This window comes from Rousettus aegyptiacus, unplaced genomic scaffold, assembly GCF_014176215.1.
Source record: "Rousettus aegyptiacus isolate mRouAeg1 unplaced genomic scaffold, mRouAeg1.p scaffold_m13_p_7, whole genome shotgun sequence".
Lineage (NCBI taxonomy): Eukaryota > Metazoa > Chordata > Mammalia > Chiroptera > Pteropodidae > Rousettus > Rousettus aegyptiacus.
In genome coordinates, this window is record NW_023416310.1 from 5,287,102 (window position 1) to 5,306,054 (window position 18,953).

At 50.7% G+C, this 18,953-nt stretch overlaps 1 pseudogene; it reads left to right on the top strand.

The window, feature by feature from the left end:
* The first annotated feature begins 7,283 nt into the window (after positions 1–7,283).
* On the top strand, positions 7,284–7,402 carry LOC118605978 (annotated as a pseudogene).
* Positions 7,403–18,953: the final 11,551 nt, after the last annotated feature.

The window sequence follows — 18,953 nt, forward strand, 5'->3', positions numbered from 1 at the left end:
GATATGGAAACAACCCGAGTGTCTGCCAACAGATGAATGGATAAAGAAGACATGGTGTACGTATACAAGGAATACTAGTCACGAGAAGAAGGAAGTCCTGCCACTTGCCCCAACGTGGGTGAACCCTGAGAACATTATGCTATGTAAATAAGTCAGACAGAGAAACACAAATACTGTGCGATATCACTCACACGCGAAACCTAAAAATGCTGAGCTCTTAGAAACACAAAATAGAGTGGTGGTTCCAGAGATTGGGGACACAAGGGGAGCTGGGTGGATGTTGGTCAATGGGTCCAACTGCCACTTACAAGAGAAATCAGTTCTGGGGATCTAATGCACAGCAACGGGACTGTAGTTAGTAACATACTCTATTATACACTTGAAAGTTGCTGAGAGAATAAATTGTAAGTGTTCTCACAACAAAAAATAAAAGGTTACTATGTGACATAACGGGGGTGCTGGGTAACACTGCGGTGGTGATCGTTTTTGCAGTCTAGAAGTGTATCAAGTCGACATGTTGCACCTTAAACTTACACTGTGTTATATGCCAATTATATCTTAATAAAGCTGGAAAAAATTAAAAATCGAAAACAAAACAAAGAAGTGGTGAAAAGCGACCTCACCAGGGAAGTCACACAGATGACAAATAAGCGTACGAAGAGATACTCCAGGGCATAAGCCATCGGAAAAATGCAAATTAGAACAATGAGATGCCACTACACAACCCTTAGAATGGCCGAAATCGGGAACCCCGACAATACCAAATACTAGCGTGGCCGTGGAGAAACAGGAACCCTCACTCATCATTGCCGGGGGTGAGAAATGATATAGCCACATTGCAAGACAGTTTGCCAATTTCTTACAAAACCGAACATACTTTTCTTAAGATCCAGCCATCCTTGTCCCTCGGAGTTGAAAATTTATGTCCGCAAAAGAACCGAAACACGGATGTTTACAGCAGCTTTATTCACTACTGCGAAACACGAAGACATCCTTCAGTGGGTGAAAGGGTTAACAAATGGTGGTGCACCCCAATAGTGGATGATTCCTCAGGAAATGAGCTCTCAAGTCCCCCAAAGGCACAGAAGAGCCTTCAATGCATATTACTAAGTAAAGAGGCCAGTCCGAAAGGGTCCATGTAAATGATTCCAACTGCATGACATTCTGGGAAAAGCAAGACCATGATGACAGTGAAGAGGTCAGCAGATTTTGGGGGGTGGAGGGATAGAGGCGGGGAGGGGGGCTAAAGGGTACAGAGGGTGGAGTCGGTGGGAGGGAGGGGGGGTGGGAGCTGGGGGCTAGGGGGTCGGGGATGAGTGGCAGAGCACAGAGCATTTTTAGGGCAGTGAACCGACTCTGTAGGACGCTGTAATATTAGGTACGTGCCGTTACGCATCATGGAGTGTACAAGAGTGAGCCTTAGCGTGAACTAGGGATCTCAGGGGATAATGATCCATCAGTGTAGTCCACTGACCGCTGCACAGGTACCACTCCGGGGTGTGGGCGGGCAGGGGATGTGTCTGTGGGGTTAAGGGGTCTATGAGATATCTCTGTACTTTCTGCTCATTTTTGCTGCCGACTTAAAACTGCTCAAAAAAAAAAAAAAGATATTTTTGATCAAAAGTAGGGGAAGCCTTACCCAAATTAGCATCTCTAGGAAGATGCTACCAACCTCGGGGGAGTGAGAGTAAAAAAAAAAGGGGGAGGAGTTAGAATCTCGTTGCCCCCGCCACGGTCGCTGCCCAGAGGCCACTGGAGGCAGCGCTGGAGCCAGAACCCTTCGCAGGAGCCCACATCGTCCCCGAAGCCGCGGAGAGCCCCGCGGCCACCCGCCCCGCGCCGCCCTGCCCGTTACCGGGCCCGCGCTGTGGGAGCGAAAACCCGCGGGATCACTCAAGGGCGGCTGCGGGTTCTACCACCGATGCTGCCTCCACCGCCAGAGGTGCCTCGGCCGCCGGAAAAAACACCTGTAAAAACAGCGGTCCCTGCCCTCTGCCGGCCAACCTGCCCGCAGCGCCCCCTGTCGGCAGAAGCTCGCGGACGCCAGCGGGGCCTGGGGCCTGGGGCCCGGGCCACAGACTTCCCCATCCACCCTCCGTGTGGGAGAGAGCCGGGAATGGCTGGCGACCAAAGAACTGGCTGGGAATTTAGGGAGTGATGGGAACGGTCCCTCCTCTTTTATATCTGCTGGCATTCTCTCGTTTAGATTTAGACTGAAAACCATCAATTTAAAAGAGATCGGAGCCGCCAGGGCTGCCTGAGGCTCTGCCGTGTGCCCTGCCAGCTAGCTATTCTGTACCCGTTATCTCAAATTCTTATAACGACCCAGCACCGGAGGCTCTGTTTTAATACCCATCGTACAGGAAACTGTGGCTCTGAGACGTTAAGTCACTTCTCCAAGGTTAGACGGCTCTGAGGGGGCAAACCGAACAGTCTATCTCTGTTTCGTCTGCCGTCGGGTTCTGTGCCGTTTTTATAACTCCTATAGCCCTTATCGAATCAGAAATGGAATCTTATTATTAATATATATACTTTTTTAATTTCCTAAAGTCATCACAAGAAGTAGCCGACCCTAAAAGGCGCAAACAAAGACTGGTCAAACAAAGGTCACAGAAGAGCGTTGGAGAGTCTCATCACCCCGGCCCGGCCTTTCCCTGGAGCTATACCCTTAACCTCACCATTTTCTCTCCTACCCGTTGTCTAGGGAGTGAGCGTTTAGAAACCCGTTTCGGAGAAACAAGGATAGCTTCGGCCACGTGGTTGCCTCTGCTCCGCCTTGGCGGGACCACAGGTCTGACATGAAAGGGACAGAAGGAGGGCTTTGCACGGGGCAGAGAGTGCCATAGCTCCACGCCAGGGGCCTTGGCCTCCGAGCCGGAGCCTTGCTGAGGGTGTGCGAAGACACCTCGGGCCTGAAGAGCAAAGGGCACCCCGCAAAACCACGGGTGTGTGTGTGCGGGGGGTGGGGGGGCGGAGGAGGGCCGTTCTGGACCGTGGGTTTGTGCAGTGTGAGAAGGGATGAGTGGGGTGTGTGAACGAGGCTCTGCAGTGGGCGATCGCGACCTCTTTAGAAAAAGGCTACGAATGAAAGAAATGTCTGTAACGCATTAGCCGAGGCCCTGAGTCAACGGGAGGGATGTTTGCATTTCACGTGGGTGAGAGGAGCGTGGGCCTTTTTCCTTCACTCGTCACTCACTCACCATGATCATTGGCCCACTGAGAACTTCAGATTTGTGTCCCCTTTAAATCTTGGGGTTCCTGTCTGGCAGTGACAATACGCATGACATTTCCGAAACCTTTCCATTTAGTCAATGGCATTAATCCGTTTCTAGTTATAAAATACTGTGAGGTCATTAGATTGAGTTGGGCATCGTCCCTGGCCTCAAGGAGCTTTTTATAGTCTAGACGTGGAGTTGTTTACTAAGAGCTTTTCAGTACCATGGGCTTTAGATGGGTTGTACCATTTAAAGCCCACGGCATTTATCGAGGCACATAGCGGGGCCCTCATTTTACAGAGAGGAAAATGAGGTTCCAAGAAGTAAAGTAACTTGTCTGAAGTCCTGTGGTCAGGAGCTGGGTTTAAGAGTGGGTCTGCTGGTTCCTGCGGCCTAAACCACGCTATTTCAACAGGGTATATTGAACGAATGCCCCGAGATTCGACCAGTGACAGAAATCCACCTGGAAGGAGGAGAGGGTTTCGAGTAGAACAAGAAAAACTTCGGAACTGAAGCCACTTGGCCAGGTTTGAGGCATTTGGGAACTGGGCAAGTGGGGAGGAGACATTCGGAGAAGAACAAGAATCAAGATGAGCAAAGAAACAAAACTGAAAAGGCGAATGCGGGAGGCCTGTTGAAAAGAGCGCACGGTCCCATGTGGGAGGATGCGCGTCGGGTGGACCGAATCCCCGGCGTGAGCAACGGGGACGGGCCCGGGACGGAGCCGAGGGCAGCAGTGGAAGCCGGCGAGGGCGGAATGCGCCCAGGGCAGTGCGGGGAAACCCTGTACGCCAGTGGGCCGTGACACCCTGCGGCTGTTGACATTTGCTCCTGGGTTTTCTGTGTAGCTTCTATTTATACTTCTCTTCTGTTTTCGTTACACCGAGTCCATAGTTTTGGGAATAAGGGGTTTAAGAGATGAACGAATGACAATTTGCTCTTTCCATAGAACATAATTTAACATCTAAACGATGGGGCCATCATTCTGCTGGCTGTGTTGGATGTTGCAGACGAGAGGACTCACAGTGACACTCTTACCCCAGATGCCCTGTGTGGGGAGACTCAGGCCAAAAGGCTCGCCCCTAACAATAGCAGAACTTTTGGGGGGACCCAGGGCTCTTAAAAGCAGATCCAACATACTCTGATGTTCTCTCCCAGTCTCCCATTTAAAAAAAAAAAACAACAGAGGAACACAGCCATCTCCGCTCTGAAACGGACTCTGCTTGTCCCTGTTTGTGGTGCTCCGTGTGTTTTGAAATGTGTGGTGCCTTTTCAGAGCAGAGGGGGAGCAGCGAAGCTAGGAGCATCATTCCGTGTGACAGGCCCCCGCACAGGAGAAGCTTTTGTCTCAGCTGCTCTGATCAAGCAACAGACAGAGACTGTGCGCCCGGCGCTGGCTGCCCGTGAAGGGGATTGTTCTGTCTCTGGCGAGCGTGAGGCTTCCGCCAGCCCCCGGCTGGCCGGCCGACAGCTGCCTATAGCACAGACACGCAGGGCAATTACTGATTCATGCCCCACGAGCCCGGCTCTGCACAGACAACACCAGAAGGATTACTGCAAATTGCTCTTTATGGTTCCTCACTTTATAGCCGAGCGCGGGCTTTCAGACACTTCGTGGAAATGAACACCTTGCGTAACACATTCATTTGGGTGAGGGAGGGGACAGACGGGGGCGCAGCACCCTAGAGCAGTCGATACAACATGGGATCGGCAGTCACAGAATTGCAGTTTACGTGAGAGGCAACTTAATGGCAGAAACCGTGAGCCTGATGCTTATTTACCGTGCCAGATCACCGCGCTCACAGACGGAGGCTCTCTTTGTCTTTGAAATGATTTTCTAGGAAAGCCACTGCTGAAATGTGTGCAGTGCGCCTCTTCCGCACAGAGCAGGCTGAGCTCTGCGGGGACCATGTGGGACCACGATGCCTTCATTCGTGGGGCCCCTGATGGCGCTGCCGCCGTCTCCTCTGGCCTGGCTGACTGCCTTTTTTTTTTTTTTTTTTTTTTTTTTTTTGAGTCTTGCCTTCTGATGACACTTGGCTTTTTTCAAAAGCCAAATTCACTTCAGAGGACTCCGGTTACTGTTCATTTCCTTTGTAGGGAAGAGTGAGATGCTCTCGGGGTTCTAGACGTGTTTTTCAGATAAGAGCCCAGCTTGCACTGGCTCACCCGTTTGTCCGCTTAGCCCGTCAGGCACGTATTCCAACGTATTTATTGTGCACTTTCATGTAGCAGGTGCTTTTCCGGGTGGTACTGAGGTGCTAAGGACCAGTGGGAACCCAGATCACACATGGTCCCCGCCCTAATGACATTGCAGGAGGGAGTACAAATACCACTCGAGTGAAGACGTACGTTCAAACCACGGCAAGTGACCCGGAGGGGAGGAGACTGTCCGGGAGACCCAAATCTAGGTGGGGGAGGGAGGAGGGTGACCCCCAGAGGGCGTGATGGGACCTGGCCAAGGGGGGAGTCTGGGAGCAGCATGCGGGCAGGGGACGGTGTGGGGGAGGGCCAGGCAGCAAAGGCCTTGAGAGACTCAGTGTCCTGGCGGGAGGCGGGAGTAAACTTAGCGACACTGGTCACAGGGAGGAGGTAGCGGACTGAGGCCATCCCCGACCACACATGCTTGGCGTTGTACCTTAGGGCAGAGCTGTTAATCTGAGGAGTGGTATAGCCGCCTTCGTGATCCCCGAGGGAGTCTCTGGCTGGGGCTGGGGGAGGCAAGGTTGGAAGCATGCCAACACCTAGGAGGCTGTCCTAGGGGCCTCGGTAAGGGGTGACAGTGGCTTTGCCGCGGGGGGACGAGACGGAGCTGACGGAGACTGGATGTATTTGAGAACTTGAAGGCTGAAATGCCAGGACTTGGTGACGAACGGGAATGGGAATGACGGAGAGGGCGTTCCGCGGGAGTCCTCAGACTCATCGCTGTCCCTGTGTCGCGGCCCCGTGAGGCGGGCACATCGTCCAACACGGATTTGCAGACCAAGGTGAGCACAGCTGAAAATGCCGGTCTGGAGTCTCCCATGGCCTGATTCCAGAGCACCTCCAAGCCAGCCCTCCTGACAACCGCCATCAGCTAGTCCGAGCTCTTGCTCGCTTACTTCTTCCTCTCCAAATCTAAACCTGGTTTCGCACATTCCATGAGTGCGGCTTTGTTCCCCACGCAGCCTGTGCCACAAAATGCCCTGCGTCAGACCCGGCAGAAATCCCACCTGACCACCCCGACCGAGGACAGTCGTCCCTGCCCCCATTCCAACCCAGCCCCTGCCCCTTTCCCAGCGGTTAGCTGCGTGGAATACGCAACTGTTGGCAGCACGGGCTTCGTCTCAGGGAGACTCGTATCCAGCCCTGGCTTTACCTCACAGGCCCCGGGTGTGGGGCGTGTAAGCGCTCGGTGTAAATCACCGCCATCACCGTCAGCATCATCATCATCATCATGCAATCATTACTGTCCGGATTTGTTTGCTCTTTGCTTACTTTTTTTTCACACATGGCTAGACTGAGCATTCCCGAAGGTGGAGGTCAGGTCATTCATTATGGTATCTCTGTCACCTCACACAACGTCCAGAACAGCACACACACTCAGTATACAGTTTTGGATAAATAAGAAAAATGAATAATGAACACTGAGAAGATGCTCTCTACCAAGCTGGTGGGGCCGAATGACACACTGAGCAAAGAAAGCGGGGAGCTAGTTATTCTCTGTAAACCCAAATAGCTTGTTTTATTTTATAACCTACAATTTATTACCGGGAAAGTAGACATATGCCTCCCGTTCTCACAAGGCCACTGCCTGTGGGAAACAAACAGGAAATCCCATCGCATTGCTACTTTTAAAATGAAATTCCTCATTTCCCTTCATGCACTGAAAAACAGTTAAGTTTGATGGGGGCTGAAGTCAGGGAAAGAGGGAGATCACCTTAAAAACGAGGATAAAATGTCAGCATTATTTCCTTTTCCCAGAAATGGAGACAAGGCCAGAAAAGGAAGCCTCGTGCCATAAACATTACATTGAAAGGCAAGGTCATGGGCAATGGTTTTCCTTATTGTTCAAGAAGGATTGTGCTTGTCTACGGCCACGCCACGCTGAATGCCCCCGATCTTGTCTGATCTCAGAAGCTAAGCAGGGTCGGGCCTGGTTGGTACTTGGATGGGAGACCACCTAGGAAGATCAGGTGCTGTAGGTGTTAAAGGGAAAAAAAAAAAGGATTGTGCTTAAAAGCATGTTATAACGGGACGTCGTCGCACAGTGTCTGAACGAATCAAATGTCCAGCATGGGAGAAGATGATGTGTTTTGTCACTTATAGCCCCTTGTTTCTAAACAGCATAAGTACCAGGAAGTGTGTATGTGTGTGTGCGTGTGTGTGTGTGTGTGTGTGGGGGGGGGTGTTTTGACAGTTAACATGGTGGGTAGATAAGAAAATTTCAAGAAAAAAGTAGAGCAAGGCAGAATCGCATTACCTAACAGAAGAGAAGGCTTGGAAGCACAAATAAAAACAAAAGATAGAATGAAAGAGCTGGAGAGGCAGGGGAAAGGGTGAGGGGAAGGAGAGACTCGCACCCGGCCCCCACCCCGAAGCCGCCCGTGGAGACGTCTAGAGGAGATTTCAATTTGTTTTCGGCTGGACCAACCTAAACCCATCGTCAGCTCTGTGCAGTCTCCAGCAAATTATATATTGCTCATGAGTGCTTTTGTGTGAATGGATTATTTTAGGGAAAAGCGACTAACTGAAGGGAACTGGGAACATAGTTATTTCTTCCCTGTTAGAGAAAGTAGTAAGACACATTTTTAAATAATGGGCAACAAGAGATTACAGGGTTAGTGGAGTGCTTTCCAATCCAAAAGAAAAAAAAAAGTCTGTGATTTTCTTTATAAGGTTGAAAGAATAGGAAAGAGAAAGTGGGAGATGAAACCTCAAACATGGTATGTATCCATTTGATCATCATTCGGTTTATTCTCCTCAACCTCAGTTTTTTTTTTTTTTTAAACCAACGTATCTGAGTTAGTAGATTACATGGAAAAAGAAAAATCCACATGCAAAGTCTGTGAGAAATGCGGAAAGCACGTTTACCGTGAACCCCGGGTCCCCTCCACTGACAGCAAGCTAGAAAGGATTTGGTTGTTTGAGGGAAAGAAACCCTCATGAAGTTTACAGTTAAAACCAGAGTTACGTAAAGATACTATGATATGATGGTAAGTCCCGGTATGAACACCGAGTCCCTAGCTGAAAGGCTGATGGTCAGCTGGTTCTGAACCACTGCGTCTGGTCTTACGGAGGGGCTTCTGCGAAGGTTAATTTTGATATGTCGGCTTGACTTGGCTGAGGGATGCCCAGAAAGCTGGTAAACCATGACTGCTGGGCGTGCTGGTGAGGATGTTTCTGGAAGAGATCACCCTTTGATTCAGTAGACTGAGTAAAGAGATATGTGCTCACCAGTGTGGGCGGGCACCACCCAGCCCACTGAGTGCCCAGAGGGAACAAAAAGGCCCCAGAAGGACCAACTAACTCCCTCTGTCTCTTCCTGAGCTGGGACGAACGTCTTTTCCAGCATTTGGGCCTGAGAACTGGAGCTGCTAGTTCTCAGGCCTCGGGACACCGGGAGCCCCTGGTTCTTAGGGTTCAGGACTGGAATGGAATTACACCACTGGCTTTCTTGGTTCTTCAGCTTGTGGGCAGCAGATCGGGGACTTCTCAGCCTCCTCAACCGCGTGAGCCGGTCCCTATGATAAATCTCCTCTCAAATGTATAGATCGATCTATCTATCATCTATCATTTATCTATCATCTATCTATTAGCTATCTATCATCTAACAGCTATTTATCATCTCTATCATCTATCTGTTATCTATCTATCTTCTATCTATCTATCTATCTATCTATCTATCTATCTATCTGTCTGTCTGTCTATCATCTAGCAGCTACCTACCTATCTATCTATCATCCAATATCTATCTATCCTATTGGTCTGGTTCTCTGGAGAACCCTGACCGTATAGGTTTGTTTTAAAATGTTCATGCCCTTGCTATATCAGTTGTCAAATATTTTAAATATCATTCTGCTCGGATGTCTAGTCTTTCAAGCTGATTTTATTCCAGGCACAGTCACCTGGTCCTTCCTACTTTTACTTATATCTGCATCCCTTTTAGCCCTGAGGGTTTTGACGTTGACTCGACAGCCAGCGGTCCTCAGATCAGGCTTGTCTGGTTTCACCATCAGTGGTGACTCTCCCTCATGCTTCCACCTCTCTGAGACAGACGACAGACACACACACACACACACACACACACACACACACACACACACACTCTCATGTGTGACTCAGATACTAAATGATGCGTAGAGAACACTTTGACCATTTAACCTCTGCTTCCTTGAAGTATGTATGACCATGTTCCTTACAAGCGACAGAAACCCAGTTCAAGCTGCCAAACCCAAAACAAAGCAACCAAACCAAATAGAAAATGGAACTTTCTATGACTGCATTCCAACCAGGTTCTTGCCTGAGAAGATACCACTTCCTAAGGACCATCTGGAAATACAGGAGGAGTTTTGCTTATCACAGTGGGGCGAGGGGGCTGTTGACTTTCAGGATGCCTTGGGCAAAGATGTAAATGCCCTTCAAAGGGCAGAGCATTCCACCTGCAGGGGAACTGTCTTACCAGGAATCCCAGTAGCTCTCCATGTGAGAAAGCCTGAACAGGCGAACAGAGCATTTAACTAAGAATCTTTATCTCTCGCCTCTGCTTTGCTCTTCTGGTGGCGTCCTGCCCAGGTGGACTTCCGGGGGATACCAGTAAGACGGCCACCTCCAGCCACGGGCGAACGGTTCAGCGATGCTAGCAGAATAGCAGCCTCTCTTTCCCATCTGCAACAGAAATCCTGACTCTGGGGAGCGGAATCGACCCAACTCGAGTTGCTGGCTCTTCCTCCATTTGAAAACCCTGGGGTGTGGAGGGGATGCCGTGCTCCAACTGGCCAGGCGTGGGAAAGTGTCTCCCTCTAGAGTCAGGGGTCAGGGTCGTCCCTGCCCAACCCGCAGGCGCAGGCACCGGGTGGGACAGAGAGAATTCCTGAAGAACAGTCGGCATGATGCACCAGAATGGGAACGGAGAGCGGACAGGCGGACTTCTCCTGGTCGAATCTCTCTCATTACTCTTCATTCCAGGACCCTCAGTGCGCCAATGTCTGCTGTATCTCTGAGTTTTTGCATACATCATTCTCTTCTCCTCAGACGCCTTCCTTCATCTCTTTTGGTTTGGTGAACTTCTTCTACCCATGTCCCAGGACCTAACCATCACTGTGAAACTTGCCTTTTTTGCTGTTCCTACTAAACCTGTACCACCTCCACGCCCCCCTCCCCCATGCAGGCGCAGCATTTTTACATACAAAGGAATTGAAACAATTAGCAAGGATAAGAAGCTGAACAACCCACATCCTTTTGAAAATGGAAAGCAGATGATGTTGGATTAGATAAGATCAAACATCATCAAATCAACAAATGTTTATCGAGTGCATAGAAATGTATAAGGGTCCCCAAGCAGAATCTTTGCTTAATTTTTGTGCGTGCGTGTGCACGCGCGCGTGTGTGCGTGTGTGGATATTTAGAATCACGGGATTTTAAGATTTTGGTTTCTTCAAGCTTATCGAGTTTAACCACTTCCTTATTCAGATCAGGAAACTGAGGCTGAAGTGGGTTTTTTTTCTAGCTCTGACAGTACATGATCTGAGCCACCAAAAGGAAGGAAAGGTTGGCCCAATTCTAGGCTGAGAAACCACAGCTATGCAGCTTAAATTTCCTGTCCCGAATGCCATGCCAGGACGAAGTTTTGATCTCCAGTGCCAATGGCCACTCCAGAGAGAGAGAGAGAGAGAGAGAGAATCAAACGCAATCTCTGTCTGTCTCTGTCTCTCTCTGTTCACTTTCCCCTTTCTCTTCGGAAAAACAGAAAACAAAGAGAGGCAAGAGGCAGGGCCAGGGTGTTGAAATCTGATTCATACTTTTTTTCCTGTTTTCGCTGATGTGTTTATAGAAGAACACTATTGATGACTCACGACGTGATGAAGGGGCATGATAAACTTTGCTGGGAATTCAAAATGTGCAAACAGTGTGGATCAAACGCACGGGAATTACGGGGACATAAAAAAGTCTTAAATCAAAGGGACAGAGGTGATCTATGCGTTGTGGCAGGACCCCCTTCTATTTTTAATGACAATATCTGCATGGACATTCCCTTCTGAATGAGTCGGAACTGGCTAGAAACAGAACCGCGTGAACCCCGCGAGGTTCGTCATGGAAAGCAGAGATGTATTTGGATTCCTGCCAGGTGTGCTCAGGCACAAACACGTACGAAGATTTCCATAAAACATCTTTTATGAAAAAATCCACAGGCCCCACCGCTCCCAGGGCCCCTGGCCCACACCGCCTCCAGCCTGCCCCGCTCTGCAAGTAGGTCCGCCCCTGCCGACCCTTCCTCCACCTTCATCTAGATTGCTTTGCATGTTTCTTTGGAACCTGCCACTGTTCCATTCAGAGAGTGACTGCTAGTAGCAGCGCCCGGCTTCCCAGCCTGGCACCCAGGCCGTTCTGGGTGGCCCCGGCTTCTCCAGGCGGTGCTGGAGCACAGGCTGCTGGGGAGCGGGGGGGGGGGGGGCTGCTGGCTGTGGGATTCCAGGGAGCCCGCCTAACAGGAAGCAAGGAAGCTGGACCACGGGATGGAGACGGGATGCAGACAGGTCAGGAGGGAAGAGGGTGAGAAGCGCCTCGGGGAGGTGGGGAGTGGAGGCGACACCCTGGGGTCCCTCCTAGCGGTGCTTCGAGGGTCTGGCTGACTGAAAGGAGTATCTGGGGGTGACCCCTCCTGGCGGAAGGAGAAGCAGAAGTGCAGCCGTGAGGGGCCTGCGGCCGCAGGAGGTGGCGCCCGCTCCCACAGGGTTGCGTGACCACATCTTTTAAGAGTTTCCTTTGTCCTCTCTGCGGGGAACGGACTGCGTGCCGTGCAGTGCCGTGAGGCCTCTGGCATGGCCCTGGTGGTCCAGCCCCCAGGTGTCCACGCCCCTCCCCTCGAGGGCGGCCTGAGCCCAGGGCCTGACTTCCAGTGAACTGACTACGGCAGAGAAAGAGGCTGCGCTTACGATGTTAGCTTAAAAAGGCTTAAAAAAAAGGCTCTGGCTTTCGTCCCCCCCCCACCCCATCTCCCTCCCCTTCCCCTCCCCCCTTCCATCCCGATCCCGTCTCCCTCTCACTATCTCAAGCAGGCACACACAGACGCTCCGAAGGAGGCCAGGCTCCATGTCATGATCGTCCCTATGGAAAGGTCCACCAGATGGAGAACCCATGGCTTCAGCCAGCAGCCCGCTAGGACGCGAGACCCGCCCACAGCCACGCCCGCGAGCCTGGAGCCCGCGTTAAGGAGCCGGGGCTGCCATCACAGCCCCCACAGGCTGGAGGCTCACATGGCTGCAGTTAATTTTCTCGTGGTTGTGGGGGCCAGACGTCCACCATCGCGGTATCAGCCAGGCTGGCTTCTCCCGAGGCCTCTCTCCTGGGCCGGCAGGTACCTGCCTCCTGTGTGGCCTTCCTCCGTGTGCCTACGTTCTTCAGGTATCTCCTGTGGCGAGGGCACCGGTCATGTTTAGGGTCCTGCCTTTACGAGCTCGTTTAACTGTAATTACCTCTTAAAGGCTGTATCTCCAAATGTGGCCACATTCTAGAATTCAGGGCTCCAACACACGGACTCTGGGGACACATGCCAGTCCATCGCAGAAGCAGAGACTCTCGCGGTTGAGCCTTGAAATGCCTGCAGTCGCACGGACACCATACTTGTGACCTTACGAGAGACCCTGAGCCTAAGACGTCCAGACAAGCCACGTTCAAAGCCCCCAGAAACCGTGAAACGATAAACATGTGCTGTACTAAGCTGCTACATTTGAGGCGATTTTTAACACAGCAACACATAGCTAATGCAAATGTCAGCACCGGGAGCGGGTGCACTTCATCAGGTACCTAAACATTCAGGGCTGGCTCCAGAACAGAACAGGTGGCTCCTCTCTCCTTCTCTCCCCTCTCCCCCCTCAGCCCTCCCTCTGGGGAAACGAGCTCCCATACTGCAGGAGCTCTATGCAGAGGCCCCGTAGGGAGGAAGTGATGTCTCTAACCTACAGACAGAAGAGCAGGGCGGAGCCGAGCCTAGCTGCGGAGAGAGTCCCATCCATGACTTTAGATGATAGCGTCTCCGGGGGCCACGGTGACGGCAGCCTTGTGAGAAAGCCTGAACCCAAAGCACCTAACTAAGCCACGCCAGAATTCCTGATGCACAGACTCCGCGAGATAGTGAATGATTGCGGTTTGAAGCCTGTAGGTTTTGACGCAGGGATGAGTAGCTGCGTAGACAGCAGCCGGGGGCAGGAAACGCAGGCAGCAAGGCCGGCTGGGGGGCGCGGACCCTCCCGCCATCCATCGGTTACCGAGGTTACCCCGCCATCTGGTTCCTTTGCTCAGGCAGCCCCTTCCCCCGGCCGCCCTGGCCCTGCGGCCAGCCCTGGGCCCCGCGCCCGCCGCGGAGTCTTGGTCGCCCGGTTCCTCCTCGGCCGTTCGTTTCCAGCCCCCTCTCGCGTGAGACTCGGCACGCTTCCTTCTGGGACGGCGCCTTCGCAGAGTGCGGGGACGGTGTCCAGACCCCGCCGGGTTTCGAGCCCCTCGCGTCCGTCGCGTGGTCTCTCCCATCTTGGGTCCTTCCAATGCGCGCGGTCGTGCGACCTGCTGGCCACACGTTGCGGTTTTGCTCTGGCTCTGGTAACGGTCCGTTGGCATCGTCTCTCGCAGTGCGGCCCCTCTGCGTTACCGATCGTGTCGATGGATGCCTTCTCTTTTTACTTCGCTAATATAAATAAAATGTGATCGAATTTATTGCTCTTTTCAAACAAAAAAAGGTTTTGGTGTTATTGATGTTTTTTGTTTTTCTATTGCTACCCCTTTCGACTTTCCTGATTTATACTTTCTTTAATGTCTTCTACTCATTATTTCAGTCTAACTTACTCTTCTTTTTCTAGGCTGTTAAAGTGGGTGCTGAGAACATAGGTTTTAGATCTTTTATTATGGAATGTAAATAGATTAAACTATCATTTCCCTCTAAGCACTTGGAGAAGTGCAGCTCCTGGCTACGATCAGAAGCGTGATCTGTTAGGCCTGGAGACAGGCAATGACGAAGGATTTTACCGCCAGGCCTGGCAGGGAAAGTTGCACCACCCACCCCCAAACACACACACACACCCCAGAGTTGATGCACAACCCATGTACCACAATCCCTGGGGGCAGTGGCAGTCAGGGACGCCAGCCCTGGGGACGGCCACGCTCTAACGGGTCACTGTATTCCCAGCCCAGGTGCCTCCCTACCAGGGGCCTCACAGCTGCCAAGAATTCCTTATCAATGGGACTTGACTGAGACATTTTCTTCACTCTGACTTAGTGCTTTTCCCCAATAATAAGTTACAATTTGCGGGGGCGGGGGTGTTCAACTAAACATCCATAGTGTTCTAAAGGTCCCTCCACTCCAGGTGATTGAAAGTCAAAAGTCTCCCAATCGTTTTTTTTTGGGGGGGGGTGGTGAGGGGGTGGGGAGGGCTGTTTGTTTTCATCAGGGAGGTCGAAGTGGAAATATAAATTCGAGAATGCTTCTAGCCTGGATTTACAATCACATAAAACAGTTTTAAAATACGTCTTTCATCGCTTCCCGTTTGGGAAAACTCTCAGTATGAACATCTATTTTCTCACCGTTAAAATGGGGATGATAGTAACAGTAGCTAAATTTCACGTAACACTTACTTACTTTGTGTCGGCTTCCGTTCAAAGTGTGTTACATTCAGTCACTCATTTAACATTCACAAGGACTTTGCCAGTGTATTAGTTTTCCCTGGCTTCCGAAACAAACTAGCAAAAGCTGGGGGCTTAAAGGGAGGGTAACAGAAACTGACGTCCACAACCCCAGCGTGTGCGACGCTGTGCTCCCGGCTCCCTCCAGAGGCTCCGGGGCAGAATCCACTCCCCGCCGCGCTCCTGGACGCGGGGCCCGGGGTCTACCTCACTCTAATCTGTCTCCGTGGTCACGTTGCATCCTCCTCCGTTTTAGTCTGCCTCAAATCTCTCTCTGCCTTTCTCTTATAAGGACACGTGTCCTTGGATTAGCTCACCCAGATAATTCAGGAAAAATTCATTTCAAGATCCTTAACTTAATCATATTGACAAAGACACTTTTCCCAGGGGTTCAATGGGGGTGGATCTTTTTGGGGGGGGGCTGGAGTAGGGAGAGAGGAGGCATCATTTACCTGTCATGATGAGTAAGCTATTTTTATGATTGGTCCTCTTTTCCCAAGATTATACAGCTAGAATTTAAACATGTAGTCAGTTTCGGAGTCCCTGAACTTAAACCCTTTGTAATCAGAGCAAAGGTACATAACACACCAAGCATTGTTCCTGACACATAGTAGGGCCTCACAAGTTTGCAATTATTATTATTATTATTATTATTATTACTATTATTATTCAACTATTATTGGTCAGACCTAAGACAGCCATTTATTTAACATGTAGTATTCAAACGCACGGCTCAGACAGACATCTGATGTCCTTGCTGACTTCAGTGACTCTTCTTATCAATGCGACTTCCCGTAAAAGCTTCATTTTCATTAAATTGAGACTCTGGGTCCTGCCGAGAGCAGGGCTTTAAAGCCAGAGAAATGTCATCCTCTGAGAGGCACGAAAGGAATTCCAACTTTGGGTCCCCTCGGTTCCTTTCCAGAGACACAGAAGAGCGGGCACAATACATATTTAGTGTGACGTGATGGTAGTTTATGTCAATTGGGAGTTGCAGGGTCAAAGGGAAGGAGGAAATGAACAAACCTTCCCTGGGCCAAAGCGAGTCAAAACAGTGAAGCTGTCAGCTGTCAGCTTTCTCATTCTGTAGGGTTGAGAGAGCTTGGAGGAGAAACCCTTAAATATTAACGGCTATGATTATGGCAGCTCTACACGGCCTGCACTCCGGCCCTCGTGGACACACGCACACGCACCTGGAGGACAGGCTGCCCCACACCAGGCCACCTTGGGGGAATGTTTCCCCTTGCTGTGCCAGTGATATATGAGGCGTCACTCAAACATACATGGATGAGCATCGCCTACTTCTTCGTTGGCCCCTTCGGTTTGTTAGAATAGGAGGGGCTGGAAAGTTCTAGAGACTCTGCCCACCTATATACCCTGTGTCTGCTATTTGCCTCAGTGTGGTGGTTATCTGTTCAATGCTACGAACATCTCTGGACTAGCGACCATCAGCTTCCTTTCCCACAGGTCACTGAGGACAGCACTCATCTAGACCCCGGGGCTGGCAGAGTTGCTGGCTGTGGCCCCTTCTTTGCCGGGTAATTGTTCACATCTCTCTCTCCTGCCTCACAACCTGCTCACCTCTGTATCTCCCACGGCACCTGCTGTTGGGCGTTGCCACAGCAGGAGTCGGGTGATAGAGAGGAAGTGGTGCCAAACCGAATCTGCGGGCCTGGGACTGAGAACGAACGCAGCTACGTTGCCAACCGTGCGAGTTTCATCAATGACTCGACAAAGCCTCACCGAACTCTATCCGTGACTTCGCTGTTGATAACACTGGTTCTCGCTACTCCACAGAATTGTTGGAAGCGTTAAATGAGAAAAGAATTCACTTAATAAACTACAGAGCCTTGCGTGATGAACTAGTTAGTATATTACCTGCTAGAGAAAAACATTGAATACTGAAATTTCTTAGCTCTGATTAGTCCTCCTTGCAAAAAAAAAAAAAAAGAAAGAAAGAAAGAAAAGAAACAAACAATAGCAATAATAAAAACAAACACAAAACAGAAACAAAAACAGAAAATGCCACAACAAAATAACCTAATCAATCACCCAACAAGGCTGCCATAATGAATATCTTTCTCTCTAGTCTCCGTACCCCGATGTTTGTAATTCTTTTAGTAGATGAACACCCTTTGTTTCACAATTAATCTATTTTTGGAGAGTCTTATTTTATTAAACAGCAGATTTTTCTGGAAAAGATGATATTTGGCTCGAATTCAGATTGAAATAAAAGAATAGCTTCTGATAGGAGTGGAACATGACGTTTGTTGGTGGAACCCAGGGGTTGGCAAACTGGCTCATAGGCTAAGATTTTTAAAATATTTAAACGGTTGGAAAAAATCTAAGACAATAATATTTTAAGAAACACGAACACTTTATAAAATTCAAATTTCAAGGGCCATACACAAACTATTGTAACAGCTACATTTATCCCTTTACTGCTGTCTATAGCTGCTGCAGGGACCAAACAAAATGGGTGTCAGAGGTACACTATGGCCTTCGGATCTAAAACATTTACTTCCTGGTCTTTTCTAGCAAAAAAAAAGTTTGTTTTTTTTTTTCTATCTGGTTAAACTCATTTCTTTCCTTCATTCGGTCCCACAAATTGATCCGCTGCTCAACTCCAGGGCGGTAAGTCAAGAACGTTAAGCCAAGAAAGCCTTCAGGACGTGCACGCCCCTCAGCAGAATCGTCTGATTGTCTGGTGGTTAAAAGCCCGTGGCCCCCGGGGGAGCTGACGGCGGGAGGGAGTTTGTGGGGCCTGCACTGCGGCCCAGCCACGGCTCGGCCGACCTCCCGGCCAGCGCAGCTCCCCTCCTGCCCGCCCGTCTGGTGGGCGCCCACGTGCCAGTGCCCTTCTGGGGGGGTCCCCAGCACCCCTGCCTCTAGACACGATGGTTGCCTTTATCGTCGAGGCCGGAGATTTCCAGAGCTCCCGGCCACGCTTCGGAGCCGTCGTGTAGAAGGTGCGGATGGCAAGTCCCATCCCCACTTTCTTACAGATGCGAGCTCCCTACTTCTGAATCCTGAGCTCTTTAAGGCTGCCAGGGCTGGTTTGAAGGTGGCCGTAGGGGGTTTCGTGACGGCTGGCCTGTGACTGGAGCACCTCGTCTTCACGATCCCTTCTCTGTATTCGCGCTCCCGGAAGACACCGGCCCCTGAACGTCGTCTGCTTTAGTCAGAAGCTTCTCCACCAGCCCTTCCCTGGAGGTATCCCCTTTAGCCCCTGAGCCCCACCTGGGCAGACTGCCAGCTATCCCCTGATCGTCTAGCGGAAGATGTCCTGGACCCCAGAAACAGGGCTGGGACAAGGACGAGGCAATGAGGCACACGTCTGGGACATGACCCTTGAGGGGGCATAAGAAACATTCAGTTAAAATGATAAGGAATGTTTAACGCAACATTTAAAGAAATAAAAACGAATGTAAAAAGCCATGATAAACAGAGGAGGCAGGATCAGTAGTAGTGCTGTGCGGAGCCAGACCGGCGCTCGAGGCCAAGCCGAGAAGCAGGGAGAGCTGGGAACAGCTTCAGCCCTTTCGATAGAACGATGACTTCCAGGTACATCCAAGGACGCGGGTCATCCTGGAAGCTGTGTCAGAGTGGCGTTTTGGAAACAGCGCGCACATTTGCGACAGACAACGAGAGTCCTGGTTTTGCCTCTGTTCTTCCCTGCCGTGTGACTTCAGAAGTCACGACTCTTCCCAGGACCTCGGTTTCCCCATCGTAAAGGAAAGAGGATGGACCAAAGGATATCGTGGATTCGTTCTAGCTCTGGAATGTTTCTATGCTGGATCTCGCTAGCAGCGGGATTACAAACACACAAGACTAACCTAGGTCCCCACCCTAGATCCAGCCAAGCTG